General features: G+C 43.4%; 1 long non-coding RNA gene across 2 annotated transcripts in view; it reads right to left on the bottom strand.

Annotated features, from left to right (window-relative positions):
* LOC140106364 (uncharacterized) overlaps nucleotides 1-20,214 on the bottom strand; it is a 113,278-nt gene that overhangs the window by 37,322 nt on the left and 55,742 nt on the right. For both annotated transcript variants that reach the window (XR_011850772.1, XR_011850771.1), the window contains exon 2: nucleotides 12,105-12,181. This is a non-coding gene — a long non-coding RNA (uncharacterized lncRNA). The remainder of the gene's footprint in view (nucleotides 1-12,104; nucleotides 12,182-20,214) is intronic.

Genomic DNA, 20,214 nt, shown 5'->3' with positions numbered 1-20,214 from the left:
TGTGAGGGAAATATTGCAGGAATTTATTACTATGCACTCAATGGATGAGATGGTGGAGTTGGAAACATGGGATGCCTTTAAAGCCTATTTTTTGGGGCTATGTTTTAAGGAAATATATGTTTTTGTTTAAAAACGTAACTCAAAGGAAAAGACACTTAGAGAACAAATAAAGCTGGCCAGAGAAGAGGCCACTAAGTGGCAGGTACAAGGAGGGTTAAAGTAGTGGCAAAAAGCAGTGGATAATTATGAAATGTATGTGATAGAAAAGGCCCAATATGATCAGTGGCTGTGTTGTCACCAGAACTTGGTTGAGGTTGCAATTCCAGGGAAGAAATTGGTGAATGTCATTAGGAGTCAGGGTGAGGAGGGTTTTTATGATCATTTTTTGGAAGTTTATGCAGCAGCTGGGACAACTGGTGGCTCAGCAATACAGGAGTTTTTGTGGCCTCAGGCCAGAGTAGGCTGGTTGAGGTAAAAAGGGCTATGCTATATCGTACATTGAAGGAGGAAGAAGTGAGGTCGGCTGTGGCTGCATCTGGGGGTGGGAAGGCACCTGGTCTTGATGGCATTCCATTGGAGGCCTATGATAAATTTTCAGAATTATTGGTTCCACATTTAACTAAGGTATATAAAAGGGTGTTTGATAGCGGTAGGCTACCATCCTCTATGAGGGAGGCCTTGAGAATATTGATATTGAAAGAAGGTTAAAACCCAATAGCAGTGGAATCATATAGGCCAGAACTTAGTTGAGTTTGCAATTCCAGGGAAGAAATTGGCGATTGTCATTAGGAGTCAGCAAGACCGTAATTTCAGAGGGTTCGTATTAGATAAGGAGGGTGAGTTTCAGTTTTCATAAACCCTGCCTGATCCTCATGGACCAACTCTCCAATGACACTATATAATCTTTTAGCTAGAATTTTTACTAAGATTTTTGCATCCATGGTCATTAAGGAGATGTCCTTAATGACCACGGATGCAAAAATCTTGGTAAAAATTCTAGCAAAAAGATTATATAGTGTCATTGGAGAGTTGGTCCATGAGGATCAGACAGGGTTTATGAAAGGTAGATCGACCCAGGATAATATACATAGACTCTTTGCCAATATTTAGAGGACCCCAGATAGGGTTGGAGAGTGGGTGGTTCAGTCCCTAGATGCAGCCAGGGCCTTTGATTCCATCAAATGGAAATATATGTGGAAGATTTTGGAGTATATGGGCTTTGGTCCTGCAATTAGAAGGTGGATATCATGGGTCCTCCTCTGCCAGGCTCCTTGTCAATGGAAGTATAACTTAACCTTTTTTTGTGAGTAAGGGCAGCCGCCAAGGTTGCCCTCTCTCTTCACTTTTATTTAATTTGATGATAGAACCCTTGGCTAATAAAATTCGATCTTCCCCAGGGATTTAGGTTTGGTGAGAGGTGTGAGAGGTGTCAGAAGATCTCTGTGTTTGCGGACCATATCCTTTTGTATTTGAAAGCTATGGACTCCATGGGGAAGGTCTTTGAGATCTTCAAAGATTTTAGAGAGATATCGGGAATTACTATTTACTGGCAGAAATCGATGGCTATGCAATTAGATGAAAGTGAATGGCCTCCAATTCCATTAAAAAAAGATTGAACCAAACCAATTCTTTAAATACCTTGGTATCAATATAACCTCAAATGTCAAAGTATAATATAATGCCGCTTATAAAAGAAACAAGAACTAAGTTCCAGGTATGGAATGGCTTGGGCGTGTCTATGGCTGCAAAAATTGCTTTAATTAAATAATTATTTTGGCTAAGATTAATTATATACTGTCTAACTCTCCAGTGTGGGTTGGGAAGAAAGTATTTAAGATAATAGATGCTCTATTCACAGATCTAGTTTGGAGGGGGAATCGTCCAAGGTTAAAGCTGGTCCATTAATTATCTGGCAAAGCTGGTAATTATCTGGCCTTCCAAGTAAATAAGATAGTGAACCTCGAAAATTGTGTGGGTTGGGCAAACTATTTAATATTAAACTATGAAATATTAAAAACAAGGTATGGTAAGAAATTTAAGAATAAAATCCCATCCTTATATATGTTTCATATGGTATATAACCACCTGAAAGAAATATTCCAGGTACAGGGGTTGGCACTACACCACTATGGGCTAATGTTGAGTTGTGTGATTCATACTTTTTCAATGAAGCTATATTTTGGACAAGGTATGGAAACAATCAGTTTGGCCTTGTATATGGGGATGGAAATATTAGGGAATTTGATGATTTGAGAGAAGAATATATATAAAATCTGGAGATTTAATTAGATATGAAGTTAAAACATGCTATTGGGTCTAATGGATAAGGTTGATTATGAGGGTAGAAAAGAGAAGTGGAAAAGGAAAATGGATTAATATATTAATTAATATATTTAAAATCTCCTTTACAGCTCATTTTCAGCCAGCTAAATATTTTATAGTAAACATTCTTCATTATTCATAGTATCATAGTATACAGTCATGGCCATAAGTTTTGAGAATGACACAAATATTATATTTTCACATGATCTGTTGCCCTCTGGTTTTAATGTGTGTTTGTCAGATGTTTTTTTCACATACAGAAATACAAGTGCAATCATATTATGAGTTACAAAAGCTTTTATTGACAGTTAGAATGAGTAAATGCAGCAAGTCAATATTTGCAGTGTTGACCCTTCTTCTTCAGGACCTCTGCAATTCTCTCTGGAATGCTCTCAACCAATTTCTGAATCCTGTCTGATAGCAGTCCATTCTTGCACAATCAATGCTTGCATTTTGTCACACTTTGTTGGTTTTTGTTTGTCCACCCGTCTCTTGATGATTGACCACAAGTTCTCACTGAGATTAAGATCTGGGGAGTTTCCAGGCCATGGACCCAAAATCTCTATGTGTTGTTCCCTGAGCCATTTAGTTATCACTTTTGCTTTATGGCAAGGTGCTCCATCATGCTGGAAAAGGCATTGTTGATCACCAAACTGCTCTTGGATAGTTGGGAGAAGTTGCCATTACCAGATAGTACTAGATAGTTGATGGACATTCTGGTACCATTCTTTATTCATGGATGTGTTTTTAGGCAAGACTGTGAGAGAGCCGATTCCCTTGGCTGAGAAGCAACCCCACACGTGAATGGATGCAGGATGCTTTACAGTTGGCATGAGACAAGACTGGTGGTATCACCTCACCTTGTCTTCTCCGAACAAGTTGTTTTGCAGATGTTCCAAACAAAAGGTAACATCGGAATAGGAGAAAATTACTTTACCCCAGTCCTCAGCAGTCCACTTCCTGTACCTTTTGCAGAATATCAGTCTGTCCCTGATTTTTTCTGGAGAGAAGTTGCTTCTTTGCTTCCCTCCTTGACACCAGGCCTTGCTCCAAGTGTCTCTGCCTCACAGTGCGTGCATATGCACTCACACCTGCCTGCTGCCATTCCTGAGCAAGTTCTGCACTGCTGGTAGCCCAATCCCGAAGCTGAAAAACTTTGAAGAGGTGGTCTTTGGCGCCCTGGAGCCTTTTTGGCAACAATGGCACCTCTCTCCTTGAATTCCTTGATGATGCGATAGATTGTTGACGGAGGTGCACTCTGTAATGTTAAACTATTAGCCTAAGTATTTATTACTTTATACAGCTTAGTATCATCTGCAAATATTGAAACTTGACTGTAAACCCACTGCAAGGTCATTAATACAAATATTAAAAAGAAGTGGCCCCAATACTGACCCCTGTGGCACTCCACTGGTATTGTCAACCCAATCTGTCTTCTTTCATTAAGCCAATTACTTACCCAAATACACAGATTTTTCCCTAGTCCCAGCAGTCTCATTTTATGTACCAACAATGGCTTTGAAAAGTCCAGATATACAACATCCTCCGCATCCCCCAGATCCAGTCTGGAACTTACTTCCTAGTGGAAACCAATCAGATTAGTCTGACAGGGCAGATCTCTCATAAACCCATGCTGACACTGGGTTATAAGGTTATGTACAGAGAGATACTCCAGGATAGCATCTCTAACAAACCCCTCAAATATTTTCCCTACCACAGAAGGCAGACTCACAGGTCTGTAGTTCCCAGGATCGCTTTTTGATACGGTTTTGTTTATTAGTACCACATTTGCTATTTGCCAGTCCTGTGGAACATAACCAGTCCTCAGTGAATCTTCAAATATTAAAAATAACGGTCTATCACCGTACATAGTTCACGTGGAACCCAGGGGTGACCCCATCTGACCCCGGTGATTTATCTTAGTGGTTGCAAGGCGGAGCCATACCTCTTCCTGGGTTAAACTGTTGACTGTTGTTATTGGCTAAAATGTATAAGGATAAAAATTCTTCTTGTATTAAAAGTGGAAATACTTATGCGGACCTCGTTCATGGGTATTGGAGCTGTATAGAAATGCAGAAATATTGGGATATATTTCCAGCAAAAATCGATATTGAAAGGAATCCTGTAATTTGTGTCTTGGGGCTTGATGACTATCCATGTAAAGTAAAAAAGCTATCAATAAATTATTGTATTGGGCATGGAAGAGTATCATGAGTAACTGGATAAGTAGTACACCACCAACCTTGGAGAGTTGAATTAGGAAAACAATAACAATGTTACAATATGAAAAATGTAATTACGTTAAGAATAATAAGATAGATGTATTTTTTCCCATCTGGTCAGTATGGTTGTCAGAGATTGAGGGAGGAGATAGATGTTTTTTTTTCTTTGTTTGGTAGCTCCAGTGGGTATGGATCAATGGAGAGTTGGAAGGGGAGGGAGGAAAGAAAAATGATATATTCGTTGGGCATACTGTTTGAACTTTAATTTTCTTGAGCAGACTTATCATGAATGTACTAAAAGATGCAATGTAAATACTGTATTTTATTGGTATTTGAAAATGCCCCCTATTATAACTTTATACAGCCCTCCTATTACAACTATATACAAACCCCCCCCCCCCCCCCCCTGTAGCCATGCGGGCATATGTCAATGTGAATGTGTGCCAAGTCAGGGAATTGCTTTACTAACTTCTCCACTACCATCAACTATTGAGGTCTAAACCTTTCTTTTCATCTCATTTTACTCCTTCAGAGATGTCTTAATTTACATCACATGAAGAACATTGTTTCCCATAATCCATAATTTTATTTAGTATTTGGATGCTCTATTTAAAAACTTGTGGGATAATTGGGATACGTAGGTGTCAGTCTATGTCTTGAAAGAAGAAGGTAATTTTCCTAATTTTATCTTTAACAGTAGATGGCAGTGCAGCAGTAGGAGGAATAGCAACAGTTTGATGAATATGATCTTTTCTAATGTCTAGTTGCTATTAGCTGATATCATTTATTATCCAGAGACAAACATGTTAATGCCACAATTGACATAATCTGATTTTAATGAATATGTTTGTGATTTAGTAAATGCACACTGCGCTGGTTATGTGGGTTAATTTAGAAGAGATTACATTGATGACAAACAACTGTCTAGAGAATAAGTTACCATTTTAACAGATTTTCATTGACCGTTTTGGATTATAGGGAGGTAAGAGAGCACTTTCTGTTTTAGAGGAGAGATTATTATTTTGTCCAGTAGGTGGCAGCTTTGCTCAGTGATGCTATTTCCTGCTAGCACTGCAGACAGGATAGTTGACAACATGAAGGATCTGGACAGATATAAGAAGGATAAGGGGTAATCTTCAGCCTTCATCCTGATTATAAATATAGAAGGAGCTCCTCAGCAGTCCTCAGTAGTTCATTGCAGGATCACTGTGGGGTTTGATGGAGAGTACTATCAGCTGCCTACCTGCTTGCCACTTACAACAAGCTGTATTCCATTTTTATTCACTCACATAGCCCTTGTTCCCATAGTATCTCTCATCTAGCCCCAGCCCACCTCCTGAACCACCCTGTCTTGATGCAACCCACTGATTGTTCCCTCAAAGAGCCACAACCAGCTACTGTCTCCCTCTGTGGTTTCCTTCCATGGAGACATTTCTATTCTACAAGCTATTACGCTATTAATATCCCCGCGTCAGGGCCTTGACATTTTGTTCTCTCCTTACCTCCATTAAAATCACTGACTATGGGCTACTGGGGGCACTGTGACTATTGGCTAAAGTGGTGAACTGTGACATGTGCAACATCCCACACTGGGGCCCGGCCTTTCAACTTGCTTTGAAATGGTATATTATCAAGATCACATACAGCAGGTACATGCAAGGTTACTGTTTTTTTTTAAATCTCATATTGAATATAAAACATTAATTTCATGCAACTCCATAAAACATTCATAAAAGCTAAACAAAGCACATGTACCCCCCGCCAAAAAAAAAAAAAGAACAGTCACACAAAAAACCCTCATATTGCTGTAGGCAAAGAAATAAAAATGTTAGGGCTTTTGAAATTATGAAAATACCTATATCCAGAATCTACTTTTGGGATTCATTTTACTCTTATCGGATGCCATGGAGATTGTACAGAAAACATCCAGATTTCCTCATAATAATGTATTTGACATGTACAAGAAGTTTTGTGAAATGTAGTAGTTGAAATTTTTACTTTTTGTTTGAGGACATATTGTTCACCTGATAACTAAATATTTCCTCACAGTGAAATCTCAGAAATTACTATAACTATTTGCTCAGGAAATTACAAAAGACATTACCTCACCAGCTTCTTACAAAACTATTAAAATGTTAGCAAATGTCATAATGACAAAAGATTTTTAAAGTACTAGAAAAAAGTAGCAGTGCAGGGAAGCCTGAAACCTAACAGATTCACTAGGGCACATGTATCATAGCTTTTGGGCTGCCACTTTTTGGCCTACTTAATCATTTCAATTTATCTTAAATATTTCACCTTTGTGATACATGTAATGAGTTGCCTGTTTAGTCCCCCCCCCTGCATCTGGCTGCTGCACATCCCTGTATAATGGTAATGGATATTTGATGAGGTCATTACCATGTGACTCCGGTGCGGATGAGCAATATAGGATAGAGCTGTCATGTGTGATGCTGAGGTATGGCAAGTTTTGTGGAAGTACATCAAGGCAATGTATCAAGCTTAGAGACCTACGCTATAGAACAGATCCACAAAAATAAGAGGGGAGGTGACAGACAAAGAATATTGCATAATAGAGAAGCGTTTTGGATCTTCTATTTGGATACAAGAATGCCCAAGGGCTTGAACTACAAATGTGAATTTTTGTTCCATTATTGAATGACCCTAGTCTCACATTTTCTGTCTGTACCCTACCATACAGACGTCTAAATAGAAAGAGCTTTAGTTACATTATGAATATTGTATATATCTACCAATTCATTTAACCAACAGAAATAAATCAACTTTATGTATGTACAAATACATCCAAAATATCATAATTGTTTATTACATATCCTTATCTATTCATATATTATATACATTTTAATAACCAATATAAACTGGTATATGGAATTTAATAGCAAGGGATAATCTTACACCAAAAAAACCTTTTGAAATAGTTTACATATGCAACGTCCCTGATAATGCGCATGGCAGAGGAATTGCGAATAAGCCCTTTTCCTATGCAATACATATAGAGGTAATTGAGCAGCGGTAGATTCTGCCTGGATAGGCAAGGGTTAAGGCATGGTAATGTCATCATCCAATGATGTTCCAACTTTTGTAACTGGATTGTGATTGGAGGAGGAGACCACCTGACTACGGAGTAACTAAACCCTTAGTCAGGGGAGGAGTTGTCTCTTCAAGCCAAGCTCTCAACATAGGAGGAGCTCTGAGCACAAGCGCTGACTACAGGCCTGCTAGGCCTCAGCTCAGCAGCTTCACATAGAGTGACACAGGACAAAACAGGACAAAGCTGCAGCTTCCAGGATTGGACACAGCTACATCCCAGCCTGACTCTGCATCCAGGCTGGTGAGACAACTCCTGAGGTTCCTCTCCAAAACCCCTCCAGTACTGCACTTGAACAGAATAGTTTGGCGTGTTGTTACCGTTGGTTGAATAAAGAACTGTAAGTTACTTTTATGCACAACATTGCCTTTGTCTGGTCCCTGCTACAGCTGTATCATCACTAAGGGCACCTCATCTATCTACAAGGGACACACACACAACAGACTCTAAGGGCTGACCCAGGGAGAACCAGTACTACAGCCTCTCCCTGTACATCATTTCTTGCCAACACCACCTGCTGGAGACCTGCCAGGCTGTAGGACAGCCCTCCGGTCCCCATACCAAGCACCGTGACACTAGCGTTCCTAGGCCGCAACCGCCAGCCACTCCGGTATTCTGGGCCCCGGCTGCCTCCAGGCTCCAAGAAAAGGCTAGGCCCTGGTGGGGGATGTTGCACATATGTATCTGGTTGTTATGTTATATTGATTTAACCACACATATTAATAGATGTAGTATAATGGTGAAGGAGTAGAAGAATATTCGCCTCAATAATATATGTTGGTTATTTATAATCAAGCATTGGCATACTTACCTATGGGCTGCTGCGGCCATGACCCGCGGTGAAGTGGGCCTGATAGATGAGAGGGGTCCGCCGTGATTTATAGTTCCCGATTCTCGAGGTGCGCAGGCGCACTAGACAACCAGATCTGTTGGTTGGATAAGCGGGTCTGCTGTGACCTGCAGTTTCCACAAATACCTGAAATATGCATGTACCCTGGATAATTGGAACACTATTGAATGTAAGTATAACCCTGTAATGTAAATTTCACTCTTTTTTTCAGGCAGTAAGGTTGAAAATAGATAACGCTAAAGTTGGATATACATACAAATGTAATAATTATAGGCTGATATATGAATTAATATATGAATTATAGGAATGCCCCTGTTGGTTAATATATTCAAGAATCTGTACTTTTGATACCATGTCAAATACATATTTAGTCACTTATGAGTTTTTCCTGTGTATGTACTGTACTGTGGAAAGTTTTTTCTATTCCAATTGTTCATGGACTTTTAATATGTTGTTTTTAGGGTTAACAGCAAATATGCTGTTACCGGATGTACGTGTTTCGTCAACGAATAACGGACATATTAAACTCAGATTGTATGCCATGATTAAGTGTGTGTTACACCTGAAATGTGCAGGCTTTTTTCCAAGAAAAATACTTGGTGATGCGTTATTGGATACCTGCTAATTCTTGTAACTTTTTGTGAAAAATAAAGAATTGCAAGAATTTTACTTGCACTTTGCCAACCTCGAGGTCCGGACGTACTCCTAGAGCACAAAATCGGGATCCTTTTTTCTTACTATGGTAAGTTATACTTAGTCAGTACAAGGGAGGGAATGTGGGGGTGCAGGGTGACATGGATGTTATGTGGGGGGTGCAGGATGAAATGTGGGGGGTGCAGAGTGACATGGATGTTATGTGGGGGGTGCAGGGTGAAATGGATGTTATGTGGGGGGTGCAGGGTGACATGGATGTTATGTGGGGGGTGCAGGGTGACATGGATGTTATGTGGGGGGTGCAGGGTGACATGGATGTTATGTGGGGGGTGCAGGGTGACATGGATGTTATGTGGGGGTGCAGGGTGACATGGATGTTATGTGGGGGGTGCAGGGTGACATGGATGTTATGTGGGGGTGCAGGGTGACATGGATGTAATGTGGGGGTGCAGGGTGACATGGATGTAAGTTGGGGGTGCCGGGTGACATGGATGTAATGTGGGGGTGCCGGGTGACATGGATGTAATGTGGGGGTGCCGGGTGACATGGATGTAATGTGGGGGTGCCGGGTGACATGGATGTAATGTGGGGGTGCAGGGAGACATGGATGTAATGTGGGGGTGCAGGGTGACATGGATGTAATGTGGGGGTGCAGGGTGACATGGATGTAATGTGGGGGTGCAGGGTGACATGGATGTAATGTGATGGCTACTTGTGGGGGCAAGTACTGTGGCTACTTGTGGGGGCAAGCACTGTGGCTATTTGGGGTCAGCACTAGTTAGTAGGGGCATCTCTGTGACTTCTGGCTACTGGAGCATCAATGGCTTCTTGGGGCTATCTTGCGACTACTTGGGGACTGGACCTTATCCACTATAGGAGAATAATTGTGGTCTCTAAGGGAACAACAGAACACTATTACATTTGACTTGTGTTTTTAAACCTTTGGAGCAGAGTTCTGGATGCTAGAATCTGATGTATCCTCCAGATAGGATAGAGAAGGTACAGAGGATTCCTCCGACTAGAGACGTCATATGGGTGTGAGCTGCTGGATTTACAGTAATTGCTGGTGTTACACATTGGGGCTTATTTACTAAGGGCCCGCGGACGCACTTTCGTCTGACTTTTTAGGTTTTGCGCAGCTTTGACATGTATTTAACAGGGAATTGTGTTGCACGCGATCGGATAGTGGCGCAGCTCCGCCGGCTTTCATGCAACAGAAATTGGGAGCGGGCCGTCAGACTATCCAACGGATTCGTACTGAGCAGGGATTTAACTTTCAAATTGTATCGCAAGATCAAGCACTTACATGCAACAGGAAGTAGATGGTGAACTCCAGCGGACCTAAGCAAAGAAGCAACACATTCACGATACCAGGGCACGATCTTAGTGAATTGCGGCAGAGTACATGATGATCTGACAATGCACTTTCTGTGAACTCCTCCGGACGGGAAGTAAATGTGCCCCAGTGTCTTCCCCATCTGACATTACCCCCATTATTCACGGTTTGAGGCTGCGATACAGAGATACAGCAGTGATGTCACCACCACAGCCCTCCCTGTGCAGTCTATGCCTGCAGCCTGTGTATTACACTGACAACAGCCAGGACCTGCAACACCCTGCAGCACTGAGCTAGAATTGCCTTCCTAAACGTAGTTCAATACTTTAGAGAGGCCATAACATTTTGTAAATCGTAAAATCTAACTAGTTAAGCTCTATTTTGTGACTTATGACATTGAGCATTGTTATATTCATTTATTTATATCATCATGGTTTTTTTGCATCAAACATTCAAAAGACAAAAGACTCACAGACTCCAAAGCAAAAGTTTACTTTGGAGTTCCTAGCACTAGGTCACTAGCAGTAAGGTTTCTTGTCTGGACCTTGGAGAACCCATGAAACTTCTTCTCATGCTATCAGCTAACATAACTCGATAAAAATATGAAAAAATATTGTAAGGCATCACGGTAAAAGTTATTTTCTTTCTATCGGCCTTGAATTGGCCAGAGCAGGCTATACCTGCTGGGGAGGCTGAAGGCATTTGGATTGTAGGGAGCACTTCTTTAGAACTTCAACTCTGTAGTGGCATCAGCCATCTTCTTTGGTGTAGTCTGTTGGGGTAGCAGCATCTCAGCTATGGAGGGGGCAGACTGGACAAACTGATTAGGAAAGCCAGCTCTTTCCTGGGGGGTCCCCTTCTCTCAGGTGGTGCAGGTGGTAACTTAGAGGAGCATACTGTGTAATTTGAAATCTTATCTTGAGAATAGCTCCCATCACATGCATGAGACTGTGGTGGCATTGGGTACCACCTTGAGTGACAGACTGCTTCACCCTGTGTGAAAGGGAGCGTTATCAGAAGTCATTCCTCCCCACTGTGATCGGACTGTTCAACTAAGAAGGCCCTTACAGAAGTAATCTGTGCTCAATACCTAACCAGTCCCTGCAGGTCCCACCCACAGACTGAATATCAAACTGCCTGTCATTGCTTGCCTTCTTGTTATCATTTTCTCTTTGCTGTTCACTTATCTCTAATATTGTTCTGTCATTGTTTGTATTGTGCTCTCTCTGCTGCTGTAACCTCTGAATTTCCCCATGGTGGGACTAATAAAGGATTATCTTATCTTACTCAGTACATCAAATGCTAAAAAAATTAAAAGGCGTAATATTCTATTCTATTTACTCCTAGATTAATGGCTCAAAAATACAATCCTGCAGGAAAAAGCATATAGGCAATAGAAAAATATGTAAAATATGTAAATGATTGAGTTAATGGATAATGAAGATAAAAGATTGTGTGATAATTTGCTTGTACCCCTTTTTTTGACTAACCAGGAATGAAGAAGGCTTAGTGGGAAAAATGAAGCACAGTATAAGAAATAAACAGTCTAATACAATACAAAGAAAACAATACAGAGCCTAAAAACAAAGCAAAGACCATTTTCTATATTACCTTGTCTACTCCTGAAGACGTCTTTAGGTTAAGAGGAATCTAGTTATTAGTGATGTTGATCGGAATAAGCTTCTTCGCTGCAATATGAAATTTGAAGTGAGAAGATGTGGTTATTATGTAAACATTACCATGACTATTTCTGCTTTGCTTTCATCACACAGGGAGTATACTAAAAGGATTAATTAAGCTTGCCGGCTTTTCACATTGTACGCTCTCTGTAGACCAACTATTGTATTTCATGAGAAGTGAAAGCTTTTTAATATAATTACACAACAACCAGATAATACAATAGTGCATGAATTTGGCAGGTAGATAATGTCATTTTAGATGAAATTTTACAGTACTTTTACTCAGAAAGCTGACTGTACATCAAGGAAGACAGAATGGGGCTAATTTACTAGTGGGGTCCGCGGGTGCACTTTCGTCAGGTTTCCCGAATTGTTTGTGCCGAATTCAGCCGTGATTTTGGTGCAATCGCACCGGGTTTCAACCGACAGAAATCGGGGGGCGTGGCCGTTGGACAACTGACGGATTCCGAAAAACCATGGAATTTAAAAAACTAAATGTGTCGCAAGATCAAGCACTTACATGAACCGGGAAGAAGCAGGTGAACTCCGGCGGGCCTTGGCGCATCAGCGACACCTACTGCATATCAGGCGCACAACCTTAATGAATCCCGGCAGAACCCGAATCCATGTCGGACAATGCGAAGCGGGATCGCGACAGGACCAGTCTCTACCAATGTCTCTACTGCTGTATGTTCTGTAACGCAATTGCGTATAGTAGTGTTTAACCTCTTAATAACAGGTGCATTAGGTTTTTATGGTGGTCATTAGCCGTTAGCATAAGATTTAACCCCTTCCTGATGTAGGACTTGATAGTACTGCATGGTCCGAGGTAACTTCCCGACATGTGATGTACTACCGGTCATTTGTATTGCACTGTAAACATTACCATGACTATTTCTGCTTTGCTTTCATCACACAGGGAGTATACTAAAAGGATTAATTAAGCTTGCCGGCTTTTCACATTGTACGCTCTCTGTAGACCAACTATTGTATTTCATGAGAAGTGAAAGCTTTTTAATATAATTACACAACAACCAGATAATACAATAGTGCATGAATTTGGCAGGTAGATAATGTCATTTTAGATGAAATTTTACAGTACTTTTACTCAGAAAGCTGACTGTACATCAAGGAAGACAGAATGGGGCTAATTTACTAGTGGGGTCCGCGGGTGCACTTTCGTCAGGTTTCCCGAATTGTTTGTGCCGAATTCAGCCGTGATTTTGGTGCAATCGCACCGGGTTTCAACCGACAGAAATCGGGGGGCGTGGCCGTTGGACAACTGACGGATTCCGAAAAACCATGGAATTTAAAAAACTAAATGTGTCGCAAGATCAAGCACTTACATGAACCGGGAAGAAGCAGGTGAACTCCGGCGGGCCTTGGCGCATCAGCGACACCTACTGCATATCAGGCGCACAACCTTAATGAATCCCGGCAGAACCCGAATCCATGTCGGACAATGCGAAGCGGGATCGCGACAGGACCAGTCTCTACCAATGTCTCTACTGCTGTATGTTCTGTAACGCAATTGCGTATAGTAGTGTTTAACCTCTTAATAACAGGTGCATTAGGTTTTTATGGTGGTCATTAGCCGTTAGCATAAGATTTAACCCCTTCCTGATGTAGGACTTGATAGTACTGCATGGTCCGAGGTAACTTCCCGACATGTGATGTACTACCGGTCATTTGTATTGCACTGTGTTAGCTCAATTAGAGCTTGAACAGATGATTGCTTGTTTAAGCCAACCATTGCGAAAAAAAGTTTTTACACAAAGGTTTTTTTAATAAAAAATACATAAAGTCCCCTAAACACCACCATTTCCAATACACATCTAATAAACTAGACAAAAAAAAAAAAATCCACATATTTGGTATTGCTGTGACAATTTGTACAACAAATCAGGATCATTATTGGACCCACTCAGTGAACAACGTAAAAGCAAAAACCTTGAAAACTTCACAAAATGTTCCAAAAAGTGGTCAAAAAAAGTTGTGTGCGCCAAAATGGTACCACTGAAAAGAACAATAAGTAAAAAATGAACCCTCAAGCAGCTCTGTCTACCGAAAAATAGTGCAGTTATTCCTCCGACAGATTTTCATCTATATTAGTTTTTTTCAGTAAAATTGTAAAAATATATGAAAAACTATATCAATTAAAGATAACATTATTTTGATAGCATGGCGAACAGCCCCCCAAAAAAAGATGCAAATATCTGAACCATGATTGTTTTTTTTTATTCAAGAGTTAATAAAATAAGCTAAAAATCACAGATCCATTTCCAGGGTGTTGGAGGTCTTTGAGTTCCTTGGTCAGGCTTCTGGACTATATATGAACTGGAAGAAATCTGCATGTATTCCCTTAGATCCTTTGGGAGATAGTAAACCCCAAGATTTAGAACTTATTACAGGGGGCCAGAAAATAAAGGGCCACATCTATCACTCGTTATTTCTGTTATTTTTGCACCTTTTCATACTGGCACACTGTTTTTGCGCCATTTTTGCGATTAAACATCAAACTAGCCGTGCAGCAAAAATAACCCACTTTCCCTAATTTATCCTAGCAATCCAGATGTTTTGCTGAGCCTAATGATATTCATCAATTGCGACTTTACATTTAGGCGCAAAAACGGGCGCAAAAACACTCCAGCCCGAAGGTGGAGTAAACTGAGAAGTAGCACTGAGCCCCCTGTGCAGAGCAACTCATTTCTAGCAGCAAAGCTCAGCCAGACCCTGCAGACACTTGTACAGATAATAAAGACACTGCAGACAGGAGCTGCAGACTCCATTTACAGTTCGAAAATACACAAGAACATGTGTGTAATAGCCAAAAGGAGTAATCTTTATTAACAAATGAAACAATATATACAAAAACGACACACGGGTCGGACACAAATGATTAAAAACATCTAAAAGGGGAGGGGGATACAGCCCAGCTGTACCCCTCACACAAGTATGGACAGAGGGGGGACAGTGGCACCTGATAATACCAACAAACTGTCACCCAAAGGCGACCCTGCTGAAGGCACTGTCAGGAACCCATGCAAGTGCAATGGATAATGTGAATACTACACAAAAAGCAGCTAGCAGTAAGTAAGGGCTATGCTGGGTACTCAAATAACAAGCAACCTGTCAGGCTGGATGAAGCGTGCAACAAAACGGCACAAGATAAAAACCTGTTAATGAATGTCTAGGAATAATCTGCACCCCTAACATGCATAAGAGATGAAACTCCGCATAAACACCCAAGGAGAGGGAGTGAATAGCTCCTGGCAATGAATACGCTGCTGTGAAAATGATGATAGTTACCATCGGGTACGGACAGTGCAGTGAGAGACCCTATCTTTGTAAAGACATGTTAAAAGAACGAAAAAGAAAATGGATTCTATTCCCTCACAATTAGAGATGAGCGAGCACTAAAATGCTCGGGTACTCGTTATTCGAGACAAACTTTTCCCGATGTTCGAGTGCTCGTCTCGAATAACGAGCCCCATTGAAGTCAATGGGAGACTTGAGCATTTTTCAAGGGGACCAAGGCTCTGCACAGGGAAGCTTGGCCAAACACCTGGGAACCTCAGAAAAGGATGGAAACACCACGGAAATGGACAGGAAACAGCAGGGGCAGCATGCATGGATGCCTCTGAGGCTGCTTAATCGCACCATTATGCCAAAATTATGGGCAACAGCATGGCCATGACAGAGTGACCGAATGAGGCTAGATAGCATCTAAAACATCCAATAATTGACCCTGACACTATAGGGGACGGCATGCAGAGGCAGCGGCAGCAGTGGCAGGCTAGAGAGTGTCATGGCGACATACCCTAAATGGACTCAGGTTTCACCAAAGGAGGTGAGCAAGAAGCGCTGAAATGATTTCCTATGTGAACAAAAGGTTGACGGTATATTTAGTCGATAACACAGCATGGTGGCGACATAGTGACCAAGTTCCATAACGTATCTGGTGAAACACCCAAAAAATGAGCCTGACACAGCTCGTTTGATAAAGGGACGACATGTGGAGGCAGCCATGGAGACGACTTCCATGATTAAGAGCGACAGTATGGGGCATTCATATTGCGCTGCTATTCAGGTCTCCAGCATGGCGGCGACAGATGGGCCGAGTTCCACTATGTATCTGGTGAAACACCTGAAAATTCTGCCTGACACAGCTCGTTTGATAAGGGGATGATGTGCTGCATATCCTCTCATGCTCCAGCGTCTGGGGTATAGAGAGTTGAAAGTTGCGCATAGAGACATTGGTGGACGCTGTGGAGGATCGTGGAGGCGAAATGGACAGGAAACAGCAGGGGCAGCATGCATGGATGCCTCTGAGGCTGCCTAATCTTGGGATGGAGCTGGCGGTCCGCTGCCAGACGAGCTTCCGCCTGTCCAAGCCCCTGTCTCTCGGCTCCTCCCCACCCAAAATGGGCCTGGGGGCCAGAAGCGTTTACTTTGAAAAAATTATAATTTTCAAAGCAGGCCGGGTCGTTTGAATATTTCACCTAGGAATAATGGAATAGCATAGTGGTTCTATTTGTAATTGATTTTTCGGAAATGGTTCCATGATTAAGAGCGACAGTATGGGGCATCCATATTGCGCTGCTATGATTGCAACTTCAGGTTTCCAGCATGGCGGCGACAGATGGGCCGAGTTCCACTATGTATCTGGTGAAACACCTGAAAATTCTGCCTGACACAGCTCGTTTGATAAGGGGACCATGTATGGAGGCAGTGAACTAGTAGTAGATTAAAGGTGCTGCAGTTAAAACTATGTTAGTTGGATCTTGGGATGGAGCTGGCGCTCCGCTGCCAGGCGAGCTTTCGCCAATCCAAGCCCCTGTCTCTCGGCTCCTCCCCAAACAGCACCTCTAAGAACCTTTTGTATAAGATCAAGTGTAGTAGTGTTCTTATAAGTTTGGGTTATGGCGGGTGAGGGGAATGTAAACAGATGCGCAAGAAGCGCTGAAATAATATCGGTAAATGATAAAAGTTTGCCAGTATATTTTGTGGATTACACAGCAGGGTGGCGACAAAGTTAACAAGTTTGATGTGGAAGCCATGAAAACAACCCAAAATTCTGCCGGACACGGCTCGTTTGATAAGGGGACCATGTATGGAGGCAGTTATATGGACGACTTTTGGAGGCAGCTATGGCGAGGACGTGTGGAGGTAGCAATGGAGACAACGTCTGGAGGCAGCTAAAGAGACGACGTGTGGAGGCTGCTATGGAGACAATTTAATTTGGATAGTGCCTGTATGTGGCAGTCCAAAAAAGTTTTCAAACCAGAGGAGCAGGTAGGTGGTCCTCCAGAAAAATTAAATAGATTGAGTGCCTGTATGTGGCAGTCCAAAAAAGTTTTCAAACCAGAGGAGCAGGTAGGTGGTCCTCCAGAAAAATTAAATACATAGAGTACTATAGCTAGAGCCAATTGGCTCTGGCATAAAATAGCCAGTTTCCTCTGATTTAGTGTACAAAGAGGAGGAGAAGGTGGACAATGAGGAGGAGGAGTGCATACATTATTCACTTATCGCTTATCGGTGATGATGCCACTAGCTGCACTGAAAACCCGCTCAGTGCTAGCGGCAGGGCAGGCAAGAACCTCCAAGGCGTACAGCTTTAAAACCCAGTAGTTGTAGACAGCTGTGTGATCATTTAGGACGATGGTATGGTCAGCTACGTATTCCCTCACCATCTTTGTGTAAAGATCAGCCCTACTCTGCCGAGACTGGGGATGGGTGACAGTGTCTTGCTGGGGTGACATAAAACTGGCAAAGGCCTTGTAAAGCGTACCCCTGCCAGTGCTGGACAAGCTGCCTGCTCGCCTACTCTCCCTCGCTACTTGTCCCACAGAAGTACGCCCTCTGCCGCTAGCGCTGTCAGAAGGGAAATACTGTTTCAGCTTGTGCACCTGCTGGTATTCATGCATTCTCACACTCCTTTCCTCTCCAGGGATGAGAGTGGAAAGATTTTGCTTGTACCGTGGGTCCAGGAGAGTGAATACCCAGTAATCGGTGCTGGAATAAATTCTTTGAACGTGAGGGTCACGGGATAGGCAGCCTAGCATGAAATCTGCCATATGCGCCAGAGTACCAACGCGCAAGAATTCACTCCCCTCATTGGCCTGACTGTCCATTTCCTCTTCCTCCAACTCCTCTTCTTCTGCCCATACACGCTGAACAGTGAAGGACTGAACAATGGTCCCCTCTTCTGTCTCGCCAACATTCTCCTCCTCCACCTCCTCCGAAATGCGCTGAGAAACAGACCTGAGGGTGCTTTGGCTATCAACAAGGGAATCTTCTTCCCCCGTCTCTTGTGACGAGCGCAAAGCTTCCGACTTCATGCTGACCAGAGAGTTTTTCAACAGGCCAAGCAGCGAGATGGTGAGGCTGATGATGGCGGCATCGCCACTGACCATCTGTGTTGACTCCTCAAAGTTACTCAGCACCTGACAGATATCAGACATCCACGCCCACTCCTCATTGTAGACTTGAGGAAGCTGACTGACCTGACTACCAGTTCTGGTGGAAGTTGACATCTGGCAGTCTGCAATCGCTCTGCGCTGCTGGTAAACTCTGGATAACATGGTTAATGTTGAATTCCACATCGTGGGCACGTCGCACAACAGTCGGTGAGCGGGCAGTTGGAGGCGGCGCTGCGCTGCTCTGAGAGTGGCAGCATCTGTGCTGGACTTCCTGAAATGCGCACATATGCGGCGCAGCTTTGTGAGCAAATCAGACAGATTGGGGTATGTCTTGAGGAAACGCTGAACTATGAGATTTAATACATTGGCCAGGCATGGCACATGTGTTAGTCTGCCGAGTTGCAGAGCCACCACCAGTTTACGGCCATTGTCACACACAACCATGCCTGGCTTCAGGTTCAGCGGTGCCAGCCACAGATAAGTCTGCGCCGTGATGCCCTGTAATAGCTCTTGGGCGGTGTGCCTTTTATCGCCTAGGCTCAGCAGTTTGAGCACCACCTGCTGTCGCTTAGCGATGGCACTGCTGCTGTGCCTAGAGCTACTGACTGATGGCGCCATGTCCACGGATGGTAATTCGGAGGAGGAGGTGGAGGAGGGGCGTCGGCAGTATATGACCAGCCCCAGGGTCAGACTCGGTCCCAGCCTCCACCAAGTAACCCAATGTGCTGTCAGCGATATATAGTAGCCCTGCCCGGCAGCACTTGTCCACGTGTCCGTGGTCAGGTGGACCTTGTCAGAAATGGCGTTGGTCAGGGCACGGATGATGTTGTCTGACACGTGCTTGTGCAGGGCTGGGACGGCACATCGGGAAAAGTAGTGGCGGCTGGGGACCGAATACCGAGGGGCGGCCGCCGCCATGTTGTTTCGAAAGGCCTCGGTCTCTACCAGCCTATAGGGCAGCATCTCCAGGCTAAGCAGTTTGGAGATGTGGACGTTGAGGGCTTGGGCGTGTGGGTGGGTTGCACTATACTTCCTTTTGCGCTCCAGCGTCTGGGGTATGGAGAGCTGAACGCTGGTGGATGCTGTGGAGGATCGTGGAGGCGAAGATGGGGTTTTCGCACGGGAGGTGTTTGGGCCGGGGTCCTGGGCAGGTGGCTGACTAGCAGATGACACAGGGGAAGGAGCAGTGGTGTGCCCGGCCACAGGTGAACGGGCTTGGTGCCATTGAGTGGGGTGTTTAGCATTCATATGCCTGCGCATACTGGTGGTAGTTAAGCTAGTAGTGGTGGAACCCCTGCTGATCCTGGTTTTTGGCACAGGTTGCACACCACAGTCCGTCGGTCATCCAGTGTTTCTTTAAAGAACCTCCAGACTTCTGAAAATCTAGCCCTCGCCACGGGAGCTTGACTACGGGAAACATTTGGCGCTGATACACCAGATCTGGCCCTGCCTCTCCATCTGGCCCCACCACTGCCTCTTCCAACCTGTTCTGCTATAGGACTTGCCTCCGTCTCAGAAGCACTCTGTTCAACCGGCCTATCAACCCAGCTTGGGTCTGTCACCTCATCATCCTCCGATCCCTCAGTCTGCTCCCCCCTCGGACTTCCTGCCCTGACAACA

Source organism: Engystomops pustulosus, chromosome 11 (assembly GCF_040894005.1).
Source record: "Engystomops pustulosus chromosome 11, aEngPut4.maternal, whole genome shotgun sequence".
Classification (NCBI taxonomy): domain Eukaryota; kingdom Metazoa; phylum Chordata; class Amphibia; order Anura; family Leptodactylidae; genus Engystomops; species Engystomops pustulosus.
The sequence above is the reverse complement of the archived record's forward strand: the minus strand, read 5'-3'. Positions and strand labels throughout refer to the sequence as shown.